The following is a 13,417-nucleotide window of genomic DNA, read 5'->3' as shown; positions in this document are numbered from 1 at the left end:
CCTTGCCTTGACTGATGACTTTACGACGTAGTCTGAAACTGGAATACATAGAATTGCTGTTTTTCCTTTACATTTTCATTTCATCAATTTATCCTCTTGCTAATGTCCTAACATTATGTTTTGCTTTTGAGGCTTGTTTCTGTCCTGTACTTCTATCCTTTATACCTATTTTGAATTTATAGGTAGTTCGTTCATTTATGGGAATTGAAATATGAAACATTAGCCTTATATATTACAGGAATTTTACTATGACTCCTTATATACAGTAAATATAAAAATCCTTGCTGATAGAATGATTAAAATTTTATACAATCCTACTGCACTTAGGATTTTATTAATCAAACTAATAATATGGGTCATTCAATTATTTAACAACTGTTTTTGGAGTTTCTGCTATAAGCCTGATCATGCACTAATCTTTAGAGATTTAAAGATAAATTGAACACATGTCCTGTTCTTTTGGGGCTATTTGCTCAATGTCCTATGCCAGTTTCTAACCTAAGCTATGCAATATATTTTTTAATACAGTATAATTTTTCTGTACACATCATTATGTTTTATTGAGCAGATGTTTATCCATTATGTATACTTTCACAGATAAAACTAGAAGTTGTGTTCTGTCAAGGCAAAATGATTTTTTTTCTGTACAATTAATGAATTATTTGAGTAGGAGTAATGGAAGATAACAGTTGGTTTCCAAATATGGAATTCAAAGCTTGTGGTGTGACATAGCAAGAGACAGGACTTCTGAGAAAATGAGGGGACAGTTACCCAGAACACGCAAATATGGACATTGTTATTTTAATGTGCCGACTCATTTACTTGAATATCTGACATTAAAAATATTTACTTTATTTTATTTTTTTTCATATTTTACTTTTTCATTTATTCATAATGATTCTGTACTCATTAGTATTGTCATATCATTCTGTGAAGAACTTCAGTGACATATAAACGAGAAAATAAGTTAAAGAAAGCTCTTAAGATTTTGATCCTGAGGAACAGATGTAATTGTGCTGAATAGAAATTTACATGTGAATAACGAGGAGAGAAATTTAATTTGTGCATAATAATATAAAAAACAATAAAAAATACTTATTACAGAAGTACAAACATGGCAGTCATTCTGCTCTTCTTAACTTATATTATCTCTATCTCACGTGCCTGTAATATAGTGTCTATTACTAGTCCCATTTTGCAGCTGAGGAAACAGTCTTGAGGTTTTATAAGCTGCCCCAAGTTACAGAGCTATAAATGGTAAGACTTGGGCTCAAACCAGGCTGGATGATTCTAAAGCCACACTGAATCAGTGTGATACTTTCCTATCAGTGGGCAGCTGGGCATCCAGATGGAAGATGCCCCAGAAAAGGTATATGGAACTAGAACTTGGCTGATGGGATGAGTGGATCAAGTAGATGTGGTATATAAAAATATTTACTTTAAATCACTTCACTGCCTAGGATTAAGCAACCTTTCTGGACAGTTTGGAAATCTTTGGCCTGGTTACCGGGGAATTACCTAAGCTTTGCCTACCAACAGGAGATTTTTGACAGCTTCTCAATTGCCTAAAGCAGCCTCAGTGGTTACTTTCACTTCATTATAATCCTAAAAGACTGTAACTGTGGCTGCAGTAAATTTAAGGGGGAAATTTTGCAGATTTTTCTAATATATTTCATATACATATAATCTACCACAGGATAAAAACCTTTTTAATTTTTTTTAAAAGTTGCAGTGTGAATATAAATTTTTATTAACCCCTTTCTTTTCAAGTGTCAGGTAGAAAAAGATTTAAATAAGACATTTCAGATTTTTAGTTGAGTGTGAAAAAAATTTAACCTGATTCGAAAACTTCTTTAAGATCCAGGGATAAAGGTGCAATGAGTAGAGAAGACTCAAAACTCAACTGTATTTTCTTTAGTATCAGTAGTAACTTTACTTTCACTGTTCTCTGCGTTAGCACATTTCTGCGTCCTGAGATTTCTGACCAAACTGAGGAAGACTGTTGTAGGTTTGTTTGTTTGGATTATATGTCTATGTTTTTCTTGTTGAAATTTATAAATGTGGATTATTTTGGTATTTAATGTATAAGCTAACATCTTGCTAACCTCTATACAGTTATACCAAAATGTTTTTTGAAGATAAATCATGACAAGATTCTCCCTTGCCTCATGTTTTGAATACATAGAATCACTTATAGATTTGAATTTTTTCAATCTTTCCTTTTCCAACCTGTACTGTATCTCAAAACCTATTTGGAGGAAGTGCTATCAAGAAGTGAACTTATCAAACTGCAAATATTGTGAAAAGAGACAAAAGAAGCAAAAGGCCAATAACATTGATGTTTTCTGAACAACAGCAAAAAAAGTACAAAACTATTCCAGGAGGATTTTTTGTTTGTTTGTGTGTTTTTGCATTTTTTGAAGTGAAGATAACCTCAAAATTTTATTGTCTTATGATGTAGCAAAATATGAAGCTTAGAACTGGATCACTTAACCCTTTCTGTTCTTAACTCCTCCCAATTCCAAATGCTTGCATCTCTTAATAGCCACAATTCTCTTAGATCTGCAGGTGGACTCAACACATTCAAGCCTCCCCAAAATTTTCTTTCTTGTAGCTTCAGGCTTTTTTCAGAAAATAGTCTTCATTTGCCCACCATAGCCACTGTGTATCCTGTCATAACGCCACTTTCCCTGAGCATAAAGAGAATTGTTGACTTTTCTTGTACTGTGTCACTTTGTGGGGTTGGTTCCTGCCATATTTGTTGTAGAAGATCTGGCAGCTTTTAGAAATGTTCATCATGGTTTGTGAGAGGGCTATAGGCATGGAAACTAGAATTTAATAGCTTTGTTTTATAAAAATTTGTTTAAGTTGCTTCATCATATACTTTTTAATTTTATTAACACTTTTTAATTTAAGTAATGTTGACACACAATGTTACATTAGCTTCAGGTATGGAGTAGAGTGATATTCTTCTCTATACTTTATGCTGTGCTTACCACAAGTGTATCTGCTATCTGTAACTATGCCACATTATATTAATATCATTGGCTATATCCCTTAGGCTCTACCTTTTATTCCCATGATTTATTTCATTCCATAACTAGAAGTCTGTATCTCCCACTATCCTTCACCCATTTTCCCCATTCCTTCCACATCCTTTCCTTCTGGCAGCTGTCAGTTTGATCGCCGTTTTCATAGGTCAGATTCTGCTTTTTGTTTGTTTCTTCATTTGTTTTGATTTTTAGATTCCACATGAGTGAAACCATATGGCATTCATCTTTCTCAGTCTGACATATTTCATTTAACATAAGACCCTCTAGGTCCATCCATGTTTTCGGAAATGACAAGATCTCATCTTTTTTTTAATATCCATGTAACATTCATTTATATATTTCACACCTTCTTTTCCTTTGATCTATCAATGATCACTTTGGTTGCTTTCATATCTTTGACATTGTAAATAATTCTGAAACAAACCTAGGAATGCATACGTCTTTACAAACCAGTGTTTTGGGTTTTTGGGGGGTGCTATTGAATAGTGGGATTATTGGATAGTATGATATTTCTAGTTTTAATTTTTTGGACCAACTCAATTCTGTTTTCCTCACTGGCTATACCAGCTTATATTCCCATCAACCGGGCATGAGAATATGAAACTTATTTATCCTCAGGGTTGCTGGACTGAAAGCACACAAAGATAATGTTCTTATATCTATACCTTAAAGTTTTAATCATAGTTTATATGACTTATATTGTTATCAACAAATACACCTTGACACTATATTATGACTGATATCAATATGCAAATACACACTGACAATTTTATATCAGTCCTAATACTGGGTATATTTTATGAAAAATTATATTTTCCTTTCATATCACAAACATCATCCATACATCACTGAACTATATAATCCTAATTATATAATTCTGCATCAGAGGGGCTATGTCCTTCTATAACTGCAGCTAATGGTTTCCTCTTGTCTAAAACTGCCAAGATTGTTCCTCATTTATAATTTATTTGCTAAAAAATGTTAACAGAAATGCATATTTTAAAACAAATGCTGCTTCCACTGGCCAATACTGTGTGTGTGTGTGTGTGTGTGTGTGCATATGGCACTATAAATTAATAGAAATAATAAATATTGGAAGCAATTTCTTCTGGAGAGTCATACTGTGGTACATCTACAATAAAAATAGTCTCTTGAACCTAAGATAAACTGTGACTGAGTCATGATTTAAGCATTTATAGGTATACCAAAAAGCCCACAGAAACTAATCACAATGTTTTTTATTAAAAGGTGATAAAAAATTTCATGCAGTAAGCTCAAAGGGAACTTTTCTGTCAGTCTATCAACATATCTTTGAATCCTAAATCTATGCATATTTTGGCCTCTTCATGGGTAAAAGGAAAGAAAAACAAAGCATATATGCCACCAATGTGGAAAATCTAGTCTTGTATAAATTCAAGGGACTTCAGTGGTGAAACAAGTACAATTTCCTAAGACACTTCTGTTCAATATAACTTTGTGTGATGACAAATTTTTATGTCCTCGTTATCTAATATGGTAGCCACTTGCCTCACACTATTGAACTGTTGTTTGATCAAACCTTTTATTTAATTTAATTTAGATTTAAATTTAAATAGTTATGTGTGGCTATGATATTGGACCATGAAATTTTAAAACACACTACCAACTTTTACTTTTCCACTTTTTGATTTTGGTGACGCATTGAAAATTATGTAAATTATGTGGCATGGGATACATTGTAAATCTTGGAATTTAAGAGAAAATTATTAAACCACTCTTTAGAAAGTGTTCAAACATAAACATTGAGATGTAATAGTCACTATCACATTTTTAAAGAATACCTGAAGAATATTTTACATGATAAATTTTGTATCCTTTTTATTTCCTTGAAATCATTTCATTGCTGAACACCCCTACAATGTAAAACACTAATAAATTACATATTTAAATTTCTGCATTTTATTATATTAAAATATAGGGAATGTTAAAAATGTATGTGAACAAATTGATTTGTGTCCTTGAAATTTTTTGTCCTCAAATTTTTATTTTTCCTTTTATTGAGTTATTACATTTACTAATACGATAATTTAAAAACTCATTCTGGTAGTTATTAAACATATAAAGTAAATTTTATTAAAAATGAAATTCAATGGATGTTATTTACTATTATAATCTGAAAGGGACTAATAACAATTCAATTATCTTTTCTTCTTTGATGTTCATCTGAATATATGGAAGAAGGTTTGTTAGTGAAATTACTACCTATGTTCTAGGATGTTTATGGTTTCAGGTCTACTTTTTAATTATTTTGAGTTTATTTGTATATGGTGTTAGGAAGTGATGCAGTTTCATTTTTCATTTTTTTATATGTAGCTGTCCAGTTTTCCCAGCACCAACTATTGATTGAAAAGACTGTCTTTCATCCATTAGGTATTTTCACCTTCTTTGTCATAGATTAATTGACATGAGTTTATTTCTGAGCTCTATATTCTGTGCCATTGATCTACGTGTCTTGCTTTTCTGCTACCACCATGCCTTTTTAATTATGATAGCTTTGTAGTATACCTTGAAATTTGGAATTGTAATATGTCCACATTTGCTTTTGTTTCTCAAGAGTGCTTTGGCTATTCAGAATCTTTCATGGTTTCATACAAATTCGAGTATTATTTATTCTAGTCTTTTTTCTAATTCCATTTATGCAACTACCTTCTACAAGAAATGTAATAGTATATAATATATAACTTATGCTATAGCAGTAGTCTTTCGCAACAGTAGAGAGATGAATGTGGCAAGATAATTAAAAATATTTATTTTAAGTCTTCCCTACCCCCAAGTTGTTTAAATTCAAAATATCCCACTGTGGGTTAAATGACTGTGCTATCCCTGTTTAATTGCCTCTTAAACCAAAGCTTGTATCAAATAGGGGAAGGCAAAAATTCTTGCAATGGGTACTTCGTGCCTTGAATGAGGGGTCTACCCAGATGTGAATATTTTTTCTGTGTTTGGCACCCCAGAAAGCAATCTTCCGGGATGAAATACATGGTTTATTTTGTCAAATGGAAAAAGAGGGAAGGCAATTTTGAAAGAACACTGATGGTATTTCTATTACAAATGTGTTTTCAGATTGGTTTCAGAAAAGACTACATATAGAAGTGGAGGCTTGGAAAATGATGTCCTATAGATCATATATGTTATGTAGCCTTTAAAAGCAAGCATTCTGTAACTTCAGTATTACAAACCTTTTTTCTAAAGGTTGTTGATAGATTGTATTATTAGAAGTAGGAAACATTCTGACCTTTGATGGTAAGATATATAAAACCAGTCTTGTCTTTTTTTTCCACATTGAAAAAAATAAACTTTTGATTTTATTTTTCCCATATAAGATCTATTTATTTTTTTAAGTTTATTTATTTTAAGAAAGAGAGAAGACTATACAGAAAGATAGATAGATAGATAGACCTTTTCTTTTTAATAATGAATAATGAGTAGGTGACTAATATTTTTATATCATGTCATATTTACTGGTCACTGTGTTAACCATGCATAAGATAATAATGAATCATGATTGACATCAATGAACTTTGGCAATTCTTAAGAAACAGAAGAACATATTTATTAAGATTTTGACTCTTGTGCTGAGAAGATGTATGTACATTGGCTAAAGTATCGTTTCCAAAATCTAATGTAGGAAGTGAAAAACAGTCATTACAGGTTAATGACATTTGTATTTATGCTGAATAATAGATTTAGTTGCTCTTTATTGTTTACTTGTTGGCTTCATAAAACAATGTTGAGGAATTCCTACATCCTTAAAGTTGCCTGGGATAAAACTTGTTTCACTAAAATCTAGTTATTATTTTATTCAGTCTGTTTTGTTTTCCCAATTCCTCGCCAGTACAAGGAGAGATGACAATGTCACATTCCATTTCTATTTATCAGGATAAGTTATGTTGCACATCTTTTTATCAGAACACATATTTGAGTTAAGAATGAGCTTCTAAGGACCAGTGAGCAAAAAAGTGCACGTCCAGAGCCAGAGAAGAGAAAGGAAAATGTAATAAAATAATAATTATAATAATCCTGCCCAATTGAATTTATCACAACCTTTGTGCCAATTTATTTGAGTGTGTGTTTGTGTGTCTGTGTACTAACTTTCTTTAAAGGTGTGTGAAAAGCAGACTCCACCAGATTCAGACTTTCCACAACTTTGTAATAGTCCTTCCCCTTTTGAACAGACAAAAATATGTATAATTTATAGGTGCATTATGGAGATGAGATGTACAAGCAAAGGTAATATTTAATAAAGTTCATCCCAATAATTTCTTAAAATTATGTTCATTCATAAAATTGAGGCCATACAAATTTTTCTTCAGTTTTTTGATGGAGTTATGTAATCGACCAATTGTTCCTGAATTTATTCACTCAGTAGGCAGAAACATATATGTGCTGAATTAGAAGCTGTTAGTTTTTGCCTGTCTTTTATTTTGGTGATGAGATAAATATTAACCTATATCCATATTAATTTTCTTTGTAAAAATTTTATATTTCTAATTATTAGCTCTATTTCTAGGATAAGGAGGTTCATTTGAGAAATCATTTTACCTTTTCTCTACCAATATTAAAACTCATACTTAAACATTTTTTCTATGCTTCTATCAGTGTATCTGACTGAACTATCATTAATCTCAAATGTCATCATTGCAAAATGTCACTATCTTTTTATGCTATGTTTACTAGTGCCTCACGGTCCCTCAGAGAGACAACTGAATTCTCAGTTATTAAATATTTGATAACTAACATGCATGATTAATTTGTGCTATTTGGGTTTCTTACTTGGTTACCATCTTTCATTTTGTAAATGTATCTTTCCCCTTAAGTTGGTTTTCACCAACTTATCATTTCCTTTCATTTCACTGTTTCCAATTGTTCTCCTCATTTTACTTTGAGGATATATGAAGATAAAGCATAATCTGACTTAAAAATTTCTCATCTAATTTTTCCTCATTTCCTTGCTTTCCTTTTACAGGAAACAGGAAGTCCTATTACGTTGCCCAGAAAACCTTTTCTTTGCAACAAGAAAGTACCATAGCTGGCAATGTCACCAGGAGGATACTCCTAGAAGAAAAGTAATTCAACTTACTCCTTTCAATGGACTCCAGGAGGAAAGGAAGAGGTAGGTTGCCTCAGGTCAAGGAGACTATTTGCAGTTGAATACTTGAAACAGTTTGTATATTTTGTTGAGACAAAATATAGAATAGCAGTCCAGAGCTTAGCATCTTAAGAGCTGACAACAGGAAAAGACAACTGTTGGAGGTAGAGTAAGAGAGGAGATAAAATAGAATTTGCAAAAATATTTATGGGTCTTTCAAAAAATAGAACTCAGATTTTGAAAACCACATATTCAAATGCATATTCATTAAAAAGACAGGACATAAACATAATTAGCCAGCCTTACCCAATTTCTCCCTTCTCACTTTCCCAGTTTGTTCCATCCTTACATAACTGTGGTGTCCTAGACCAAATCACTAACAAAATGTTTTTATTGCTTGTGTACCTTTCAAATAGGGATGGAAAATAAATCTTATTTTACATGCACACTCAATTGATGACCATTAACTGCCTGCAGAATTCCATCAGCAAATCTAGAGGCCATGTGTGGGTTCACTGACAAAGGAAAGGTGTTTGTTGTGAATTGGTAAGAAAAGGGGGCACATCACCTGCACCTATATTTACACTGTAGGTAACAAGCTTAACACAAAATTTAATTCACTATTTTGTTGGTGAGTCATATTAATATTTAGAAATTTGCTTTAAATTATTTAATAAATGGCTGGAAAAATACAATATTAAATGGGAGGGTGATGCACTTTACATAATATAGTATAGAAAATTATTTTGTACTTAATACAAAAGATAAGAAAATGTATTGTATATAAATAAAATTAAATATGTTTAAAGGTTAACTATATTATTATATGAATGTCTAGAACTTAATTAAAGAAAACTACTTTTAGGTATGTGTTACTAGAACTTAACATAGACTCTATGAAATATCTTATTGTGGTTAAACATACAATTGCATACATATATGTGTGTGTATATACATATATATATATATATATATATATATAAAATTTGTAGGTATGCACAGTATATGTAGAGTACAATAGTTATCTAGAACTCTTTACGAACATTTTTAAAAAAATTTAATTGCCCCAGTTTTTTTTCTGTTTCTTTTCCTTTTCATTCTTTCCTTCCTTCCTTCCTTCCTTCCTTCCTTTTTTCTTTCTTTCTTTTTTTCTTTTTCTTTCTTTTTTTCTTCTTATTTTTAGAGAGAGAGAGAGAGAGAGAAAGGGAGGAGCAAGAGGAGAGGGAGAGAGAGTCCTAAACAGAATTCACACGCAGTGAAGAGCCTCAGGCAGAGCTCAATCTCACAACTGTGACATCATGACCTGAGCTGAAAATAAAAGGTGGACGCCTAACTGACCCAGGCCCCCAGGCCCCGGTTCTATAAGAATAAGTTTTATTCTTATATTTAAAAAGAATATTTCTTATGAAAAGACAATGTTAAATAGTTTGGTAAGTTGTTTCTATGTTGTAAATTTTAAGATTTTATGTTTCTAATGTTGCCCGAGAAATTGAACAACATACGCTTTACAATGACTCATTTATGAAATACCTGATTTGATACATCACATGGAAGGAGGCCAGTGTTTCAATACAGAGAACAATCAATTCTAAACATAGCTCACTGAGATTTCTATATTGAAAAGCCACTGTTGTCCTTCAGCAAACCACTGAAATGAATTTGGTGGCTGGGAAAACTGCCAGACAAACAGAAACACAAACCAAACTTCTTAGACCATAGAATTACAACAGGAAAATAAGCATAATTACCACTCTTCATATCCTGATACTGCTGGCCACTTCAACTCTACCCTAAATCATTTGCTTTTGAAGAATCTGCGTTTCTAGAGCGACAAACTAGGCTGAATATGGGTGTTAGCACTATTAACTGCAAAACAAATATCTTTCTCTACATTACATTTGTAGTTACATAAAACTAATAATATCCCTTGTGTTATCAAAATGTGTCCACATTTGTCACAGTAAACATGTATACATATTCCAAATTAATAATACAATTAAAAATCAGCAGTTTACTTGGTAAAAATCTGAAGATATTGAAATTAAAATCATAATAATGTTGAAGAAGTTACTCTAGACCAATAGTTTTAACATGGGTATAAACATAAAAATATAATTTAAAAAAGTATAATATCAATGCTGGTAACAAGGATAAAAAGATCATTTGTTAACCTTAAAAGGACATACTTCACTGGAAGAAAATTATTAAAATTTATTAAATAATTTGCAAATTTTGAGGTCATATAATAAGTAAATAATCAATAGCTTTGATATAAAATAAAAACACTTAAAATAAATTTCAAAGTTGGCCCATTTAAATTAAGTGTCTCTCTGCTGACTCTATGTATACATACGTGATTTGCAATAAGTATGAAACAGACCAGATCTACATGAAAAATAAAAGCCATTGTTAAAAAATCTTAATGAAGATTTGAATAAAGGGACATATGATGAATCAGACTATTTAACTGTATATAAATGTTAATTATTATAATAATATTCATGTAGTATTTGGTCAAAATCAATCATATTTCTCAACATTTTTAGAATATTTATATATTTGTGTATAATAATTTAAAATTTTAAGTTGTGTGAAAATTATGTGTATATATGTAATACATAATATAAAATATGAAGCAAAAGTTTAAAATGTTATGTGCTAAAAGGCAGGATTTATTTTATAAAACTAGATTTTATATGGTTTTCATTTTAATTATTCACTTTTTGCTTACTATTATTACTTAAATTTAAAATCATACTCTCTCTTTCTTTAGAATTTTCTAGTTAGAAAAAAATAATTACAGAAACACTTCAAAATGTTAGACATATACACAAGGTTAATACAAAAGATTAAACTCAGTGTAGGTTTGTGTATTCTGAACCTCAAAAATAAAAACAATGGTACTTTAATTCATTGAGGGCATTCAGATTTGCTGAATCAGGGAATTACAAATTAAAATAAGAAAAACGTTCTACTTGGTCAAAAAAAGGTAAAAGTAAATCTATCATCAAAGCAATTATATGGTATTTTCCTATGAAGTTTTCAATATTCACCAGTGCTAAGTACCCTTCTATGTATATTGTAGTGATTTATATTTTATTATGGATATTCAGTGTCTCTTTTTTTCCCATAGTTTTATCCCTTTTTTTTATATTGGAATAATTTTGCATCTTTGTTGTGACAAATGTATTACAAAAAGTCATAAAAGCTTTCATAGTTATTTCATTATTGAAGTTCCTAGGGTCTCTTAAATAGTGTTTCATTTCACATTGATATTACATACTTTGATTCCATCTTTCTTCAACCTCATGTTCTACAAATAATTCTGTTAATGTTTTTGATCAAAAACACTATATTTGTAGAAAAACAAAGTACTTCTCTCCTAGTATCCTCTACAAACATTCAGGTTTTCTTATTGATTAGGTGTAACAAAATTTATAAGATAAAATTCAAGGAAAATCATCTTTGAAAATCTCTATTACACATCCCTTAGAATATTGTTGACTATCTGGAAATCATGCATGTCTTTATAAGAGTGGAAATAATTGAGATTACTGTATTGTCTGTTATTGCTACAATAACAAACTTTGTAAAGTATTAAGGATTATTACCTCATTTAATTTAAATAATGAGAGTATGAGGTATTTTCCCAAAGTTTCCCAAATTATGTAGTTAAGAAAACAAGTTTAGTCTGATTACATGACTGTGGTACCATCACAAAAATATAAAGGGTAGAGTTGTGACTCAGACCCAAGAAATTTCTAATTGAATCCCCCCCTTTTTTGAGAGAGGGAAAGAGAGAGAGAGAAACCATGTAGGGGAGGGACAGAGACAGAGAGAGAGGGACAGAAAGAGAATCCCAAGGAGGCTCTACCCTTACAGGACAGAGCTCAACCTGGGGCTCAAACTCAAGAACCCATGAGATCATGACCTGAGCTGAAATCAAGAGTTGGAGGCTTAACTAACTAAGCCACTGAGGTGCCCCCCCCCCCGCTCCAACTTGTTAATGATAGAATCCTTCCAAAATATTTGCTTAAGAAAAGCACTTTTTTTATTATTCCCAAACACAATTGCTTTTGACTCTCAGTGGACTATTGGTTGTGATATTTCATTTTGCAAGAAATAAAGGAAGTGATGTTAAGAAAGGGATTGTACCTTCACACAGTGCTTGCCTCATACTACATCTTTTAATGTTTCCAATAACCCCTGAGTTGTGGCAATATCTTCTCTCTCTCTTTTTAAGATTTTATTTTTTTAAAATAATATGTGCAGCCTCACATGGGATTCAAACTTACAACCCTGAGATCAAGAGTCACACCCTCTACCAACTGAGCCAGTTAAGCACTCAGAGATGAGGCACTATCCTCCCTGAATACATAAAACTTCCTTCAAGTGAGGTAGTTTGTTTGAAATCATAATATTGCAAAATAAATAAATACATAAATAAATAAAACCAAAAAACAAAACAAAATGAAACAAAACAAAAACACAAGGATTCTAATCCAAGCCTAAACATCTAAATGGATGTGTATTTCCCTTACAGCACTGCTCTGCATAGCAAGCTTGACCACAAGGCTCTTTACTTTGAGCTCTGCAGTGATTGTTTATGTTCCCAAGAGTCTCAGAAATTATCTCAAAATCTATATCCTAGTTTTACGCTAATTACAGTATCTATTTTGCTCTTTATAGTATGTCCTTAGAACATCATGTCACTTAAGTTGTATTGACTTAATACATTTATTGAATGAAAATTTCTAGCCCAGAGATAGTTCTTACTAAGCCAATAGCTGGCTTTCCTAAAGGAAGTGTATGTATAAATTCCTGACTACGCTAGATCTGTATGGGCAAATCTTCACATCCTTGAATGAATCTAGGGTACACATTCTCTTAAATCATTATTTTTAAAGTGGTTTAAATAATCAAGCCATTAAATGATTTAGTTATCATTTCCTTTCTCAAATGTCTTTTTTTTTTTTAAACTGGAAAACCTCAATCTGGTTCAGATACTCAAAGTATTAATTCTAGGTAGCATGCTCCTTTAAAAGCAAGAACAGATTTTATAAAGCATTCAGTTGTATGATGGCACAAATAGGAAATGTCTCTGATCAAAATTAATTCAGTTGCATAACAGCCAATTTGTATCCCGGACAATAAATAACTGCTGACACTAAGTTTGGATGGGACATAATTTATCAGATAAAAACTAGAGGTCATGATGCATGTAAGACAGCTATTT

The 13,417-nt window shown here is 31.4% G+C and overlaps 1 pseudogene; it reads right to left on the bottom strand.

Moving 5' to 3' along the window:
* Nucleotides 1-2,474: 2,474 nt before the first annotated feature.
* On the bottom strand, nt 2,475-2,799 carry LOC115271991 (annotated as a pseudogene).
* Between the last annotated feature and the right edge of the window lie 10,618 nt (nt 2,800-13,417).

The sequence above is a fragment of the Suricata suricatta genome, chromosome 1, assembly GCF_006229205.1.
Source record: "Suricata suricatta isolate VVHF042 chromosome 1, meerkat_22Aug2017_6uvM2_HiC, whole genome shotgun sequence".
Taxonomy (NCBI): domain Eukaryota; kingdom Metazoa; phylum Chordata; class Mammalia; order Carnivora; family Herpestidae; genus Suricata; species Suricata suricatta.
This window is presented reverse-complemented; position numbering and strand designations above follow the sequence as displayed.